This window comes from Oncorhynchus mykiss, chromosome 23, assembly GCF_057628025.1.
Source record: "Oncorhynchus mykiss isolate SJ-2025 chromosome 23, ASM5762802v1, whole genome shotgun sequence".
Taxonomy (NCBI): domain Eukaryota; kingdom Metazoa; phylum Chordata; class Actinopteri; order Salmoniformes; family Salmonidae; genus Oncorhynchus; species Oncorhynchus mykiss.
Window position 1 is genome coordinate 26,067,900 of NC_143044.1, and position 18,075 is coordinate 26,085,974.

At 44.4% G+C, this 18,075-nt stretch overlaps 1 protein-coding gene across 4 annotated transcripts in view; it reads right to left on the minus strand.

The window, feature by feature from the left end:
* LOC110502653 (leucine zipper putative tumor suppressor 2 homolog) overlaps positions 1–12,616 on the minus strand; it is a 100,358-nt gene extending 87,742 nt beyond the window's left edge. For 2 of the 4 annotated variants that reach the window (XM_036960331.2, XM_090217196.1), the window contains exon 1: positions 11,779–12,195. The gene's annotated coding sequence lies outside the window, so the exon portion shown is untranslated. Of the gene's footprint in view, positions 1–11,778 lie in introns of all 4 variants that reach the window. The other 2 variants (XM_021580862.3, XM_036960332.2) reach the window with 2 other exon arrangements.
* Positions 12,617–18,075: the final 5,459 nt, after the last annotated feature.

An 18,075-nucleotide genomic window follows, 5' to 3' on the forward strand; every position in this document is an offset into this window, starting at 1 on the left:
TGGATCATTGTCTTGTTGGAAGACAAATCTCTGTCCCAGTCTCAGGTCTATTGCAGACTCCATCAGGTTTTCTTCCAGAATGGTCCTGTATTTGTCTCCATCCATCTTCCCATCAATTTTAACCATCTTCCCTGTCCCTGCTGAAGAAAAGCAGGCCCAAACCATGATGCTGCCACCACCATGTTTGACAGTGGGGATGGTGTGTTCAGGGTGATGGGCTGTGTTGCTTTTACGCCAAACATAACGTTTTGCATTGTTGCCAAAAAGTTCAATTTTGGTTTCATCTGACCAGAGCACCTTCTTCCACATGTTTGGTGTGTCTGCCAGGTGGCTTGTGGCAAACTTTAAACAACACTTTTTATGGATATCTTTAAGAAATGGCTTTCTTCTTGCCACTCTTCCATAAAGGCCAGATTTGTGCAATATACGACTGATTGTTGTCCTCTGGACAGAGTCTCCCACCTCAGCTGTAGATCTCTGCAGTTCATCCAGAGTGATCATGGGCCTCTTGGCTGCATCTCTGATCAGTCTTCTCCTTGTATGAGCTGAAAGTTTAGAGGGACGGCCAGGTCTTGGTAGATTTGCAGTGGTCTGATACTCCTTCCATTTCAATATTATCGCTTGCACAGTGCTCCTTGGGATGTTTAAAGCTTGGGAAATCTTTTTGTATCCAAATCCGGCTTTAAACTTCTTCACAACAGTATCTCGGACCTGCCTGGTGTGTTTCTTGTTCTTCATGATGCTCTCTGCGCTTTTAACGGACCTCTGAGACTATCACAGTGCAGGTGCATTTATACGGAGACTTGATTACACACAGGTCGATTGTATTTATCATCATTAGTCATTTAGGTCAACATTGGATCATTCAGAGATCCTCACTGAACTTCTGGAGAGAGTTTGCTGCACTGAAAGTAAAGGGGCTGAATAATTTCACGCCCAATTTTTCAGTTTTTGATTTGTTAAAAAAGTTTGAAATATCCAATAAATGTCGTTCCACTTCATGATCGTATCCCACTTGTTGTTGATTCTTCACAAAAAAATACAGTTTTATATCTTTATGTTTGAAGCCTGAAATGTGGCAAAAGGTCACAAAGTTCAAGGGGGCCGAATACTTTCGCAAGGCACTGTAATTTGGTTGCTTTTCTTATTTTCGTGAAAATGTTGCCTGCTGCCAGCAGAGCCTAGCATAGCATTATGCCATGATAAACTTACACAAATGCTTGTCTAGCGTTGGCTGTAACGCATATTTTGAAAATCTGAGATGACAGTGTTGTTAACTAGTGATTATGTTAAGATTGATTGTTTTTTATAAGATAAGTTTAATGCTAGCTAGCAACTTACCTTGGCTTCTTGCTGCCCTTGCGTAACAGGTAGTCAGCCTGCCACGCAGGCTCCTCGTGGAGTGCAATGTAAGTGGTTAGAGCGTTGGACTAGTAACCAAAATGTTGCAAAAACGAATCCCCGAGCTGACAAGGTAAAAATATGTCGTTCTGTCCCTGAACAAGACAGTTATCCCACCGTTCCTAGGCCGTCATTGAAAATAAGAATGTGTGTAGTTAAATAAAGGTGTAAAAAAATAAATAAAAATAAATAAATCGGCAAATCGGTGTCCAAAAACACCGATCACCGATTGTTATGAAAACTTGAAATCAGCCATAATTAATTGGCCATTCCGTTTAATCGGTGGACCTCTACTATGTAGGCACCTGAGCTGAGCCATAAGGGAAACTAGGCATCTACCACCCCACTACCACTATCAGATAAGGTGGGGGGCAATGTAGCCTATGTATTTTTCCCCCCCCAATTTGGTTCTGAAATCATCATCACCCACTAATGAACTTGTCAGTTTTGCAAATTAAGTGTTTGAGCTAGTAATGTATCAATATTTATAATTTACAAATAAGCTATGACATAGCCAATGAATATATAGCATAGCTATATAGCACATTGGACTTCACCATCATCTGAAAAATGTTTGGAAGTGTTTACGGAATGATATTTTCTTCTCCTCTCCCTTTGGCCACTCAGTGCACCTTGCAAAGTGATTTCTGTCCTCGTTTTGAAATTCTCAACTTTACCATGTACAATTGAAGTTGGCAGTTTACATACACTTACGTTGGAGTCATTAAAACTCGTTTTTCAACCACATCAAAAATGTCTTGTTAACAAACTATAGTTTTGGCAAGTCGGTTAGGACATCTACTTTGTGAATGACACAAGTCATTTTTACAACAATTATCTACAGACAGATTATTTCACTTAAATATCACTGTATCACAATTCCAGTGGGTCAGAAGTTAACATACACTAAGTTGACTGTGCCTTAAAACAACTTGGAAAATTCCAGAAAATGTTGTGGCTTTAGAAACTTCTGATAGGCTAATTGACATCATTTGAGTCAATTGGAGGTGTACCTGTGGATGTATTTCAAGGCCTACCTTCAAACTCAGTGCCTCTTTGCTTGACATCATGGGAAAATCAAAAGAAATCAGCCAAGACCTCAGAAAAAAATGTGTAAACCTCCACAAGTCTGGTTCATCCTTGGGAGCAATTTCCAAACGCCTGAAAGTACCACGTTCACCTGTACAAACAATAGTACGCAAGTAGAAACACCATGGGACCATGTAGCCGTCATACCACTCAGGAAGGAGACGCGTTCTGTCTTCTAGAGATGAACATACTTTGGTGCGAAAAGTGCAAATCAATCCTAAAACAACAGTAAATGACCATGTGAAGATGCAGGAGGAAACAGGTACAAAAGTATCTATATTCAAAGTAAAACTGTAACGATTCTCTTCTTGTGAAGTAGAGGCGGACCAAAGCGCAGCGTGGTGGTTGTTCATTGTACTTTATTTACGACACTATACAAGAACAAACTAACGAAAAAACAAGAAACGTGAGAACTCAAAACCTAATACAGCCTATCTGGTGAACACTACACAAAGACAGGAACAATCACCCACAAACACACAGTGAAACCCAGGCTACCTAAATATGGTTCCCAATCAGAGACAATGACGAACACCTGCCTCTGATTGAGAACCATATCAGGCCGAACATAGAACTAGACAAACTAGACATGAAACATAGAATGCCCACTCAGATCACACCCTGACCAACCACAACATAGAAATATACAAAGTAAACTATGGTCAGGGTGTGACAGTACCCCCCCCCCCAAGGTGCGGACTCCGGCCGCAAAACCTGAACCTATAGGGGAGGGTCTGGGTGGGCATCTGTCCGCGGAGGCGGCTCTGGCGCTGGACGTGGACCCCACTCCATAATAGTCTTTGTCCACCTCCTTAGCGTCCCTAGATAGGTGACCCTCCTAAGAGACAGCTCGGGACAGAGGGACAGCTGCTCGGGACAGAGGGACAGCTGCTCGGGACAGAGGGACAGCTGCTCGGGACAGAGGGACAGCTGCTCCGGGCGGAGGGGCTCTAGCGGCCCCTGGCTGACTGGCGGCACTGGCGGCCCCTGGCTGACTGGCGGCACTGGCGGCCCCTGGTTGACTGGCGGCACTGGCGCTGGGCTGACTGGCGGCACTGGCGGCCCCTGGCTGACTGGCGGCACTGGCGGCCCCTGGCTGACTGGCGGCACTGGCGGCCCCTGGCTGACGGGCGGCACTGGCGGCCCCTGGCAGACGGGCGGCATTGGCGGCTCCTGGCAGACGGGCGGCACTGGCGGCGCTGGGCAGACGGGCGGCACTGGCAGCGCTGGGCAGACGGGCGGCACTGGCAGCGCTGGGCAGACGGGCGGCACTGGCGGCGCTGGGCAGACGGGCGGCGCTGGCGGCGCTGGGCGGCGCTGGCGGCGCTGGGCAGACGGGCGGCGCTGGCGGCGCTGGGCAGACGGGCGGCGCTGGCGGCGCTGGGCAGACGGGCGGCGCTGGCGGCGTTGGGCAGACGGGAAGCTCCGATGGCGCCGGGCAGACGGGAAGCTCCGGCAGAGGCGCCGGGCAGACGGGAAGCTCCGGCAGAGGCGCCGGACAGGCGGGAGGCTCCGGCAGAGGCGCCGGACAGGCGGGAGGCTCCGGCAGAGGCGCCGGACAGGCGGGAGGCTCCGGCAGAGGCGCCGGACAGGCGGGAGGCTCCGGCAGAGGCGCCGGACAGGCGGGAGGCTCCGGCAGCGGCGCCGGACAGGCGGGAGGCTCCGGCAGAGGCGCCGGACAGGCGGGAGGCTCCGGCAGAGGCGCCGGACAGACGGGAGGCTCCGGCAGCGCTGGAGAGGAGGAAGGCTCTGGTAGCGCCGGAGAGGCGGGAGACTCCGGCAGCGCTGGAGAGGAGGAAGGCTCTGGACGGATGGGCCGGAGAGACAGCCTGGTACGGGGAGCTGCCACCGGAGGGCTGGGGTGTGGAGGTGGTGACGGATAGACCGGGCCGTGCAGGCGCACTGGAGCTCTTGAGCACCGAGCCTGCCCAACCTTACCCGGTTGAATGGTCCCGGTCGCCCTGCCAGTGCGGCGAGGTGGAATAGCCCGCACTGGGCTATGCAGGCGAACCGGGGACACCGTGCGCAAGGCTGGTGCCATGTAAGCCGGCCCAAGGAGACGCACTGGAGACCAGATGCGTAGAGCCGGCTTCATGGCACTTGGCTCGATGCCCACTCTAGCCCGGCCGATACGCGGAGCTGGAATGTACCGCACCGGGCTGTGCACCCGCACTGGGGACACCGTGCGCTCCACAGCATAACACGGTGCCTGCCCGGTCTCTCTAGCCCACCGGTAACCACAGGAAGTTGGCTCAGGTCTCCTACCTGGCGTAGCCATACTCCCTGTTAGCCCCCCCCCCAAGAAATTTTTTGGGGCTGACTCCCGGGCTTCCATCCACGACGCCGCGCTGCCTCCTCATACCAGCGCCTCTCCGCTTTCGCCGCCTCCCGTTCTTCCTTGGGGCGGCGATACTCTCCTGGCTGAGCCCAAGGTCCTTTACCGTCTAATTCGTCCTCCCATGTCCATACCTCCTCGCGCTGCTCCTGCTGCTGCTTTTTCCTTTGCCCATTACCACACCGCTTGGTCCTGTTGTGGTGGGTGATTCTGTAACGATTCTCTTCTTGTGAAGTAGAGGCGGACCAAAGCGCAGCGTGGTGGTTGTTCATTGTACTTTATTTACGACACTATACAAGAACAAACTAACGAAAAAACAAGAAACGTGAGAACTCAAAACCTAATACAGCCTATCTGGTGAACACTACACAAAGACAGGAACAATCACCCACAAACACACAGTGAAACCCAGGCTACCTAAATATGGTTCCCAATCAGAGACAATGACGAACACCTGCCTCTGATTGAGAACCATATCAGGCCGAACATAGAACTAGACAAACTAGACATGAAACATAGAATGCCCACTCAGATCACACCCTGACCAACCACAACATAGAAATATACAAAGTAAACTATGGTCAGGGTGTGACAAAAACGAGTCCTATATCGACATAACCTGAAAGGCCGCTCGGCAAGGAAGAAGCAACTGCTCCAACACCGCCATAAAAAATCCAGACTACAGTTTGCAACTGCACATGGGACAAAGATAGCACTTTTTTTGAAATGTCCTCTGGTCTGATGAAACAAATATAGAACTGTTTGGCCATAATAACCATTGTTATGTTAGGAGGAAAAAGGAGGATGCTTGCAAGCAGAAGAGCACCATCCCAACTGTGAAGCATGGGAGTGGCAGCATCATGTTGTGGGAGTGCTTTGCTGCAGGAGGAACTGCTGCACTTCACAAAATGTATGGCATCATGAGGTAGAAAATGTACGTGGATATATTGAAGCAACATCTCTAGACATCAGTTAGGAAGTTAAAGATTGGTCGCAAATGGGTCTTCCAAATGGACAATGACCCCAAGCATACTTCCAAAATTGTGGCAAAATGGCTTAAGGACAACAAAGTCAAGGTATTGGAGTGGCCATCACAAAGCCCTGGCCTCAATCCCATAGAATATTTGTGGGCAGAACTGAAAAAGTGTGTGCGAGCAAAGAGGCCTACAAACCTGACTCAGTTCTGAAAATGTACTAAACTTATTGTGGGAAGCTTGTGGAAGGCTACCCAAAACGTTTGACCCAAGTTAAACAATTTAAATGCAATGCTACCAAATACTAATTGAGTGTATGTAAACTTCTGACCCACTGAGAATGTGATGAAAGAAATATAAGCTTAAATAAATCATTCTCTCTACTATTATTCTGACATTTCACATTCTTAAAATAAAGTGGTGATCCTTACTGACCTAAGACATGGAATTTTTACTAGGATTAAATTTGGCTAAGGTGTATGTAAACTTGCGACTTCAACTGTATATCTAAAAATGACCATTATACACTGATTGTTTAAAGCAAAATTACCCAAACTATTGTTGGACCTGCTCAATCAAAATAAAAACTATTGCATTCTCAGTTCAGCAGGTAGCCGATTAAACTCAACTCCAGGATTTCCTTAAAACTAGTTTTCAGACCCAAAGAATAGCCCGCAATTATACACGACATTGTTCTGTGTAATTGCGGGCTATTCTTTGGCTGCTGACATCAGTAGATTTGGATAAAAACTTAATTTCATGTGACGAGCTCCAATCCGACAACACTAGTCGCTGCTCAACTCCATCGAGTTGAGTTATGGCTCTGGTAGCTTCATTTTATTCCGGTAAAACAACCTTTTCAACAGCAAATGAATAACAGTAACCTAGCAAATTACATAGGTTGTCACTAAACTAATAAAGCCTAATATCACGCAAGCCATATTAGCATTTGAATGTGCTGTGCAGATGGGCAAGATCAGGAACAGGCTGCATACCTCCCGTTGGTCAGCGCTTGTAGCTGGGCACAGTGTGCAGTTTGACAAGGCTATTGATATTGCAAAATTACTTGTACATCAATGAATGTCAACACAGTTACATGCATACATCGACACTGAAGCAGATATGACACACCAGTTGCCACAAAAGATTAGAGGTATTTTTGGAAGGTAGAAATAATGTAAAATGAACAACAACAAAAAATGTGAACAGGTGATTCGTAAAGTTTGGATTGATTTTCTGACGGATGCACGCTACATTTGGATCGGTATTGCGTCCGCGACCGATGGACTTGCATCTTAAACATTTGAATTGGGAACCGATGCATATCGTTGAATCGTGACATCCCTATTGTTTATGGTCCAATCAGACCAGCAGCATTTGCAATTCTGCTCACAGCTGATCCTGATCCATACACTGTATTAAAACAGGCATTGAGAGCATAAAACAAAGATGTCTCTTTACGGTGTCACAACTTAACCCTATCTCTGCCCTCTCTCACGCCCCCATTCTCTCTTTCTTTCTCTCACTCTCAATCTTCTCTCTCACTTGCTCTCTCTGCCAGCAGCTTTCACCGATATATCCTCTATCACGTTCCATGCTGCCTTTTCTCTCTCTCTCTCTTTCTCTCTGCCCCCTTCTCTCTCTTTCTTTCTCTCTGCCCACTCTCCCTTCTCAGCCCTCTCTCTTTCTATCTCCCCCTTCGTTCTCTCTTTCTTTCTCTCTCTCTCTCTCCCTCCCAATTGTGTGTTAGACATGATTGTTCCTTCAGCAGACAGTCAGACACCCTTAAACAACTGGGGATGGCATGAGAGTCAGACAGAGAATGTCCTGCCAAGACTCTGACGATATGGGTATTAGCGGGAATGTGTGTGTGTGTGTGTGTGTGTGTGTGTGTGTGTGTGTGTGTGTGTGTGTGTGTGTGTGTGTGTGTGTGTGTGTGTGTGTGTGTGTGTGTGTGTGTGCGCGCGCGCTTGCATTCGTGTGTGTTTTCCCAGACAGGGGATGCCATTGGGGTGGGTAGGGAAGACAAACCCCACACTGAAACAGCTGTGTAGAGCCAAAGCCAGACAGCACAGCTCAGCATGCTATTACCTAGGGCTGAGCGCAATTAGTGGACTGTTCGATTGTTTGGTCAATAGGCTGTTGGTCAACCAATACTTTTTTAGTCAAGCAGTAGCAACTATATTTTGGCACACGAGACACCTGTCTGATTCGCACCAATCTCAGAGAACTAACCCATTGTGGAGGCTGAGACTAATTCATTGCGGAGGCCGCGTGGATGGCACAGTCCATGAAGAAGGGGAGTGTGGCTAAAATGCATAACTCTCTCCAGAATGTGCTCACTCTCACCAATTTGTGCACATTAATTATTTTATGACTTCATTGTGTGAAATGTTTCCCTTGATTGTTGGTGTCTATCTATTCCCCACTACATATATGACCAGTAGTACATTTACCGTTAATTCCTATAATTTCTGATCTACAATGTTTGCTTGGTTATGGTAATTTCTGTTAATGCTTTCTAAATATTATTATTCCAGTCTTTTGCCATTCTCATTGTCAGAGTGGACACTTTGTTTACAGAGCGCTACACTTGTGAGAAACACGTTTTGGTTTATTTCATTCCATTTAGGAGTTTTGTCAATTTAGTCATTGTATTTTGTTTGGAGTGCTACTGTCAATGTTGAGTAAGGTAGGCCTATAGACTACCTGGCCTGCGCGCAAATGTTGGATCTGATAGTATTTCTGATTGGCTTAGCGCACCACCACTAATGAGCTGTGGAGCTTCTCAAAGTAATGTTTTCTTCACCTCAAACAGCAAGCAAACAAAGTCTGTTTTACCATTGAGAATCACAATGGTTCCTCAATGTATTTGAAAAATCTTTCCATCTCTCCCCCTTTCGATAACCACTCAGCGTGAAGGAAGGAAATGTCATGCTCTGATTTGGTGGAAACATAATAAAATAGCCCTACCTGATGAGCTCTTATTCCTTGCACAAATAGACTACAGCTGTGTCTGTCCTGAGCTCACTGGCTTGGGAAGCTTTGAGGGCCCAGAATATTTTATACAATGTTGCAAGTTTGCTAGTGTAAGCTTTAGGCTGGACCCAAGTTGATAGTTGATACAATGTTTCAAGTTTGTTGCAGACAAGCCATGTGTAGCCAATGTGATTTATAGGATATGTATTTTTATCAGGATATTTTCTACCTGCAGGCTGCAATTTTTTTTATTTGTTGGCTTTAAGTATGCTATTTTTATATAGTTGGCAATGGCAACATATTTACTTTTTAGGGTTTGTATGATTTTCATTTAGATTTGGATAGAATTTTGATTAACCACATGACAATGATTTTGAGATACGAAGATGTGTATATGAAAACCATAACTGGCACGCAGATCGGTAGAAATTAGAAGATAAATTGCCATTCCACATGAGAAAGGTTGTCGACTCCTCATGTAGCCTATTACCTCATGTAGCCTATTACCGAGAGTAGAAAGCCAGCAGGAGCAGGAGGAGGATGGTCGGGTCAGGCTAATATGTTGTTGTTTTTTTACCTCTAGTTATCCTGATATCTGGCTCCCTCTTGAGTCATTTGTGTCTTATATCATCAAACAGTTTTCTTAAAGCATCAGACAAGCATATAGTTGATTTTATTAAAACACATAGGTGTGTCTATATATGGAAAAATACACGTTAAAGAATTTCGACCAATCGATTGGTCAACAAAACAGACGACTTTCGGTTGACAATAAAAAAAAGTTTTGTCAGGGACAGCCCTATTATTACCCAACATTCCTGCTCCACAGAGACACACAGATGAAATGGCAACAGAATCCTGGAAATATACTGAGAAATATGTGAGATATGTACATAACTGGACAAAATAAATACCTATATAAGATTTCTGTTCATTGACTACAGCTCAGCATTCAACACCATAGTACCCTCCAAGCTCATCATCAAGCTGGAGGCCCTGGGTCTCAACCCTGCCCAGTGCAATTGGGTCCTGGACTTTCTGACGGGCCGCCCCCAGGTGGTGAAGGTAGGAAACAAGATCTCCATTTCGCTGATCCTCAACACTGGGGCCCAACAAGAGTGCATGCTCAGCCCCCTCCTGTACTCCCTGTTCACCCATGACTGCATGGCCATGCACGCCTCCAACTCAATCATAAAGTTTGCAGACGACACAACAATAGTGGGCTTGATTACCAACAACGACAAGAGGTGAGGGCAATAGGAGTGTGGTGTCAGGAAAACAACCTCTCATTCAACGTCAACAAAACAAAGGAGATGATCGTGGACTTCAGGAAACAGCAGAGGGAGCACCCCCCTATCCACATCGAAGGGACAGTAGTGGAGAAGGTGGAAAGTTTAAAGTTCCTCGGCGTACACATCACAGACAAACTGAAATGGTCCACCCACACAGACAGTGTGGTGAAGAAGGCGCAACCGCGCCTCTTCAACCTCAGGAGGCTGAAGAAATTTGGCTTGTCACCTAAAACCCTGACAAAATTTTACAGATGCACAATCAAGATCATCCTGTCGGGCTGTATCACTGCCTTGTACAGCAACTGCACCGCCCTCAACCACAAGGCACTCCAGAGGGTGGTGCGGTCTGCACAACACCAGGGGCAAATGACCTGGCCTCCAGGACACCTACAGCACCCAATGTCACAGGAAGGCCAAAAAGATAATCAAGGATAACAACCACCCGAGCCACTGCCTGTTGACTCCGCTACCATCCAGAAGGCGAGATCAGTACAGGTGCATCAAAGCTGGGACCGAGAGACTGAAAAACAGCTTCTATCTCAAGGCCATCGGGTGGTTAGTAAACAGCAATCACTAACTCAGAGAGGCTGCTGCCTACATAGAGACTCATATCACTGGCCACTTTAATAAATTGATCACTAGTCACTTTAAACAATGCCACTTTAATAACATTAACATAGCTTACATTACTCATCAAATATGTATATACTGTACCTTATACCATCTATTGCACCATGCCTATGCCACTCATCCATATATTTATATGTACATATCCTTATTCCTCCTTTTAGATTTGTGTATTAGGTAGTTGTTGGGGAATTGTTAGATTACTTGTTAGATATTACTGCACCGTCAAAACTAGAAGCACAAGCATTTCGCTACACTCACATTAACATCTGCTAACCATGTGTATGTGACCAATACAATTTGATTTGAACTTTTGTCAATTAATAAAGACATTGAATAGACACTGTATCAAATCTCAAGAAGCAGAAATGTCAAATCAACCAATCAATGACTAGATCAATAGATCAGTCAAGTCTTGAATCATTTTAGAGACAAGACACTCTTCCACTGATCGAAACAGAACAGCCTTAACTGAGTAGGCTATGGCTGTGTTTACACAGGCTGCCCAGCTCTGATCTTGGGCAAAATACCAATTATTAGTGAGAAAATATCTGAATTGGGCTGCCTAAGTAAACGCAGCCATTGTGATGGATATTATTACCTACTGTAAGTGACAGTAACAATTGAAACAGGGTAAAACAGCTTCAGGTCATGCATGTTTTTAGTATGGATGATTTGGATACAACAGCTGTTCAGATATGGCTGCATCATGTGAGCTCAGCTCCTGATGTGTGACTGTAGCTGGAGCCTGTCCGTTCCACTGTATGTAATGTCAATAACATAAAACACTGCTGTTTACAACGCAACACAGCCGTGTCACTAGAATGACACGAAACAGGCCCACAAACAATCAAAACTTAAAATATAGGCTATTGCTTTAAAAAGGTGAAAATTATAAAGAACCCGACTACGAGCACGCTTTAAAAATAAGTTTGCTACATGACAGCGAAACAATCCTCACCATGATGTGCTCCAGGCCTAGGCTACTTTAGAAATAACCAACATTTTATGCAGAACAGCATACATGCACAACTCGGATACATTGCTGATAGTTTAGTAGCCTAACATCAAAGAAACTTACCTCGAGCTGCTCCTTGCAGAGAACGTCCGAGGAACGACTATTTCCAGATGTGGCTTGGGTGTAATATTAAAGTAAATTCTTTCCTTGATATAACAGGTATTTCCCCCCCCATTTGTTCCCCTTTCTTTTACGAGTTGAAACTCAGTCTTCCCTTCCTCATCTTGCTCACTCTCGTCCTCTCTTCTCTCTGTCCCGAACACGTCCGCTTCGAAGAGAAACAGATTTGCAACAAGCTCGACTGGTCTGGTCCTTTTCTCTCATTCTGTTCTCTCTCTCGCACGCAGTATGCCAGCCCCCAACGTCCGGGCTGCGTGCTGCAGCGGTTCAGCGCCACCGGCAGACAGAGAGAAACGAACGGAGCAGAATGGAGCAGCGCGGGCGAACTTGCTGCTCTCGTCGCGTCTCGAACGCTGATCTGGAGTGACAAGTTTTAGGACAGTGGAGGCAAGGGGAGAGGAGTTATTCAGACTGCCGGTGTTCGGTTGCTTGACAGAAACAATCCCTTACATCATTTTACTGTCGATCGCTTTGCTTCAAAGATCATGTGTCCTTTGTCATATAAATAATCTATTAGCTAGCGTATGTGTTAACATACAATGCAATGTAGATCAAATAGTGGTGTGTAAAATGTCCCACTGGGCTATGGTCTGTCACAGTCTGTGAGATCTATATAGTCAGATGCTTTAGTCATTGGCCACACATTGGGACACAGGCTATTCCATGGGGAAATCCCGATTCCTGTCCCCTCACGAACTAGCCTATAGAAACTCAATTGGTAGTTAATTCCTCTTAGCACTACACTAACTCTCTGACTGAGCTTTGAAACAGAGCCGTCGTTGTGTCTGAATGGGTTCAGTGTCAGAGATGGTGAGGCTGTACAGTATGTACTGCTCCTTGCCCTTAGGGCCTTATCGCCCAGAGGTTGGTGGGAAAGGGTTGTTAAATGCCAGTCAACATTACACAGAGACATTTCTTTATTTATGTTCCCTTTTGTATTTTAAACATTTGTACATAGTTACAACACTGTATATATACATAACATGACATTTGTAATGTCTTTAATCTTTTGGAACCTCTGTGAGTGTAATGTTTACTGTTCATTTAATTTTTTATTTTCACTTTTGTATGTTATCTACTTCACTTGCTTTGGCAATGTTAACATATGTTTCCCATGCCAATAAAGCCCCTTTAATTTAATTTAATTGACATGATCCACTGTTTGATGATTCATGGTGAGTGGTGTCTATTGTATCAATTAATGGAGAACATTTGGAACGTTGCTTGAACCAGTAACCTTGTTACTGTGCCATAAAGGTTCAGACCCCAAGGCAGAGGCCATACTATGCCTTTATATAGATAACACTTATAGACTAAGTGAAAATCGCTAGATAAATGCTATCCATTATTTTTTATAATTTAATGATTCTTAAGTCATTGCTCAATTGATAGTGTCCGGGTTCATACGTCTACACATGAGGTCCAGTACCAGTCTATAACCTGACTGATACCTGAGACCCCAATCACTGTTGAACTCTGAATGACCCTCTACCTCCCTCTCACTTTCTCTTGCTCTCTCACTCTCTCTTGCTCCCCCCCCTCTCTTTCTCTGTTTTTGTAAACTGTACGCATTTATAAACTGAATTGCTGCCAAGAACATTACCCCCACTTCTCTGATCACCCTCAACCCATCTATTCCCCCTTTCTCACCCACCACCTCCCTCTCCTTCCCCATTCTCCAAGGCTATAATCCCCACCTCTCCTCTTCCACCTCCCTCTTTCCTCTCCTCCTCCAGCCAGTGTACTGCTCCTGTGCTAATATAATTCACAGCTGAAATTAGATGCACTGATGGAGTGCAGCCGTTGCATTCTCCCCAACAGCCTCTCTGTGCATTCTACTATATTAGGTGAGGCCCTATGACACTTTAATCCCTATATAGCACACACATTTTTACCAGAATCCATATAGCTTTTGTCAAAAGTAGTGCGCTAAATAGGGACCAGGGTGTCATTTGAGAAGCACCCTCAGAGCGTATTCACAGGACTGACTGATGATGAGGGTTGTGGGCAGGACTCTCGTTCAGTTTTGAACCGCAGCAGTTGTGTTTTTTTAACTGTTAATTTATTCATCTGTGACTCTGCCAACATGTATAGCATACATTTCCTGCTGCATTTACAGTTAGTGTAGATGTGTGTGTGTGTGCATGCGCAGGCACGTGTGTGTGTGTGTGCACCAACTAATGAAAGTAATTGCCTTGGGCAGTCAGTTGGGCTTGTGATAGAGTGCGTATATTTGATCATATAGCTTGGAGCTCAGTCCATCCAATGCTTCTTCCATACAGCACACTGAGTGGGGGTAGCGTCTCATTTGACCGATACTATATCTGCATTTCTTTCTTTTGCGGTTGGTTGTATGTGGTTGTGAAGTGACTGTTGCAATACACTGATGCTGTTGAACGAAATGCAAATTTGTATCCAATGACGGGAGACCTACTCAAATAAACTAAACTGTTATTTGTCACATGCTTCAGCTGTAGACAGCTGTAGACTAACAGTGAAATGCTTACTTACAGACCCTTCCCAACAAAGCAGAGAGAATAATAACACAGAACTTGGTTATATACACAGGGTACCAGTACCGAGTTAATGTGCAGGGTTGTGAGGTAATTGAGGTAGATATGTACATATACACTACATTGACAAAAATGTGGACACCTGCTTGTCAAACATCTCATTCCAAAATGTGTTCTCCCTTTGCTGCTATAACAGCCTCCACTCTTCTGGGAAGGCTTTCCACTAGATGTTGGAACAGTGCTGCGGGGACTTCAATTCATCACAAGAGCATTAGTGAGGTTGGGCACTGCTGTTGGGCGATTAGGCCTGGCTCGCAGTCGTCATTCCAATTAATCCCAAAGGTGTTCGATGGATTTGAGGTCATGGCTCTTTGCAGGCCAGTCAAGTTCTTCCACACCGATTTCAACAAACCATTTCTAAATGGATCTCGCTTTGTGCACTGGGGCATTGTCATGCTGAAACAGGAAAGGGCTTTCCCTACTTTCCCAACTGTTGCCACAAATTTCGAGGCACAGAATCGTCTAGAAAGTCATTATATGCTGTAGCGTTAATATTTCCCTTCACTGGAACTAAGGGGCCTAGTCCCAACCACGAAAAACCGCCCCAGACCATTATTCCTCATCCACCAAACTTTACAGTGCATTGGGGCAGATAGTGTACTCCTGGCATCCGCCAAAACCCAGATTCGTACGTCAGACTGCCAGATGTGAAGCATGATCCATCACTCCGGAGAATGGGGTTTCCATTTCATAAAGCTCTCGACAAACAGTTATTTTGCTGACGTTACTTCCAGAGGCAGTTTGGAACTCGGTAGTGAGTGTTGCAATTGAGAACAGACAATTTTTACATGCTACGTGCTTCAGCACTCGGCTGTCCTGTTCTGTGAGCTTGTGTGGCCTTCCACCGAGCCGTTGTTGCTCATAGACGTTTCCACTTCACAATGACAGCACTTACCGTTGACCAGGGCAGCTCTAGCAGGGCAGAAATGTGACGAACTGACTTGTTGGAAAGGTGGAATCCTTTGATGGTAACACGTTGAAAGTCACTGGGCTCTTCAGTAAGATCATTCTACTGGCAATGTTTGTCTATGGAGATTATATGGGTGTGTGCTTGATGCTATACACATGTCTGCAATGGGTATGGCTGAAATAGCGAATCCACTCATTTGAAGGGGTGTCCACATACTTATGGATATATAGTGTATATGATTTTTTTAATATTCACTATTAGCAATTGCTGATTTTATGTTCAATACAATTCAACAAAAAGGTAATGTATTGTTGTTTTGCTATAGATTTACTGCAGCATACTGTTAATTATGGTGCATTGTGGATTAATATTGTGGGAGGAGAAATAATAGCTCATTAACATATTTTAAGGCGTGGTAAGTGGCTATGTTGATTTATTACCATTAAAAATATGTTTGTTGCACCCGTTAGTGAGAGTCTTGTACCAATTTAAGTTATATGTGGTATTAATTCCCAAGAAATGTAATTTATAAAGGGAACAGATCAGAGTGGTAGCTGGTGTAGGCCCACCCACTTCGGAGCCAGGCCCACCCACTGGGGAGCCAGGCCCAGACAATCATAATTAGTTTTTCCCCACAAAAGGTTAATTACAGACTGAAATACTCCTCGGTTTCATCAGCTGTCCGGTTAGCTGGTCGCAGATGATCCCGCAGGTGAAGAAGCCAGATGTGGAGGTCCTGGGCTGGCATTGTTACAGGTGGTCTGCAGTTGTGAGGCCTGTTGGACCTACTGCCGAATTCTCAAAAATTACATCAGACGCGGCTTATGGTAGAGAAATAAAGATTAGAGTCTCTGGAAACAGCTCTGGTGGACCTCCCTGCAGTCACTTTCCCTTAAAACTTGAGACATCTGAGGCATTGTGTTGTGTGACAAAACTGCACATTTTAGAGTGGCCTTTTATTGTCCCCAGCACAAGGTGCACTTGTGTAATGATCATGCTGTTTAATCAGCTTCTTGATATGCCACACTTGTCAGGTGGATGGATAATTTTGGCAAGGAGAAATGCTTACAAACAGGGATGTAAGCAAATTTGTGCACAAAATTTGAGAGAAATAAGCTTTTTGTGCATATGGAACATTTCTGGGATCTTTTAACACTTTACATATTGCGTTTATATTTTTGTTCAGTATATTTACCCATGTCCATTTTATCTGTTTTTCCCTGTAGTCACACCCAGTTTGGAAGCCTTTGTTTAGGCCTCTATAAGTGCAAGTAATATAAAACTCCTAGTATACATTAATTTGCTGTAATGTGCAAATGCCTACAGGCAACCTGCTTGCTCTAATACCTTATAATTACAGTAAAATATTGCAGAAATAATTTGATTACAGTTTAATAGTTACTTTTATTGTGTTGTACTGTGTTTTATTGCTCTGGTTACCATGAATATCTGTATCCTTAACTTCAACAATATTTTCAGTAACGGTTACCGAAATGTTTTACTTGCTATGACTCTTGATATGTGTTTTGTTTAATCAACCTTGGTAAAATGCACTGACTGTAAGTTGCTAAAGACAAGAGTGCCCGCTAAATGATCAAAATGTAAATGTAAATGTCAACATTTAAACTTCCAAATAACAATGGGTAGTATGTCGCTGCATGGGTAATTCCAGTAATATACAGTAAATTAGATTACAGTAACATGTTTGGTACTGTAAAATGGATTACCGTAAAATCGATTACAGTAGCTGTAGTGGCCAATTACTGTATGTTACTGTACATTTGACCAGAAATGTTTTACAATGTACACACACGTGCATGTGTGCACACACACAACCACTCCGACCAGAAACTGGCAAGAGAAGAACTGACCCTTTAATTGGATACATGACGATGATGTCTGTCCAGTTAATGAGCCTATAGGATGATAACAAGACAGATATAAAATGTTTTCCTTATATTTTTTCCCCCCTTGTTATGTTTATATTTATTTTTCTGTTTCTGGGGTTATTTTGATGTGTGGTGACCACATTCCAGTCTTCATTGTTTATGTTATATAATAATGACATTTCCTCATGGTGAATTAAACATATACATTGAACCCATTAAGTACATTGTAGCTAGTTACTAATACTAGAATAATAGAACACTTGGGAATGTTCGACTGAAAGAACAGAATTTAAAACTGTCTGTGGTGCAGGTACTTATTTATCATTGTAGAGAGAATAACTACAGTGTAGAGTGAAGAACTACAGCAACAGGGTCAAAGTTAGGTCAGGTGACTAGCAGGACTAGACCGTGGTCATAGGATGAAGACCCTTAAGGCAGAGTACGTCTGTGAATCATATGATATGAGAGGCCCATTTCATATAGCTTGGTCTCTTGTTCCTTCCTCTATAGGATTTATGCCATCTATGTTCACAACCTACTGGAAGGCTAGCTATCATCATATTATAAACCATATTCCAGAAATACACTACACTACATGCTCGTCGAACATCTAATTTCAAAATCAAGGGCAATAATATGGAGTTGGTCCCCCCTTTGCTGCTAAAACAGCCTCCACTCTTTTGGGAAGGCTTTCCACTAGACTTGCTGCCACTCGGATCTGTCCTCTGGATAAATTGAATTGTTAGGGAAACACTACCACATATCACTTAAATTGGTACAGCACTTTCAGTAATGGGTGAGTGAGAAACAACAATACCCTGCACCCACTAGAGTTCAAAAGGTTTTTGGTGCTCCAAAAATGCGGTAT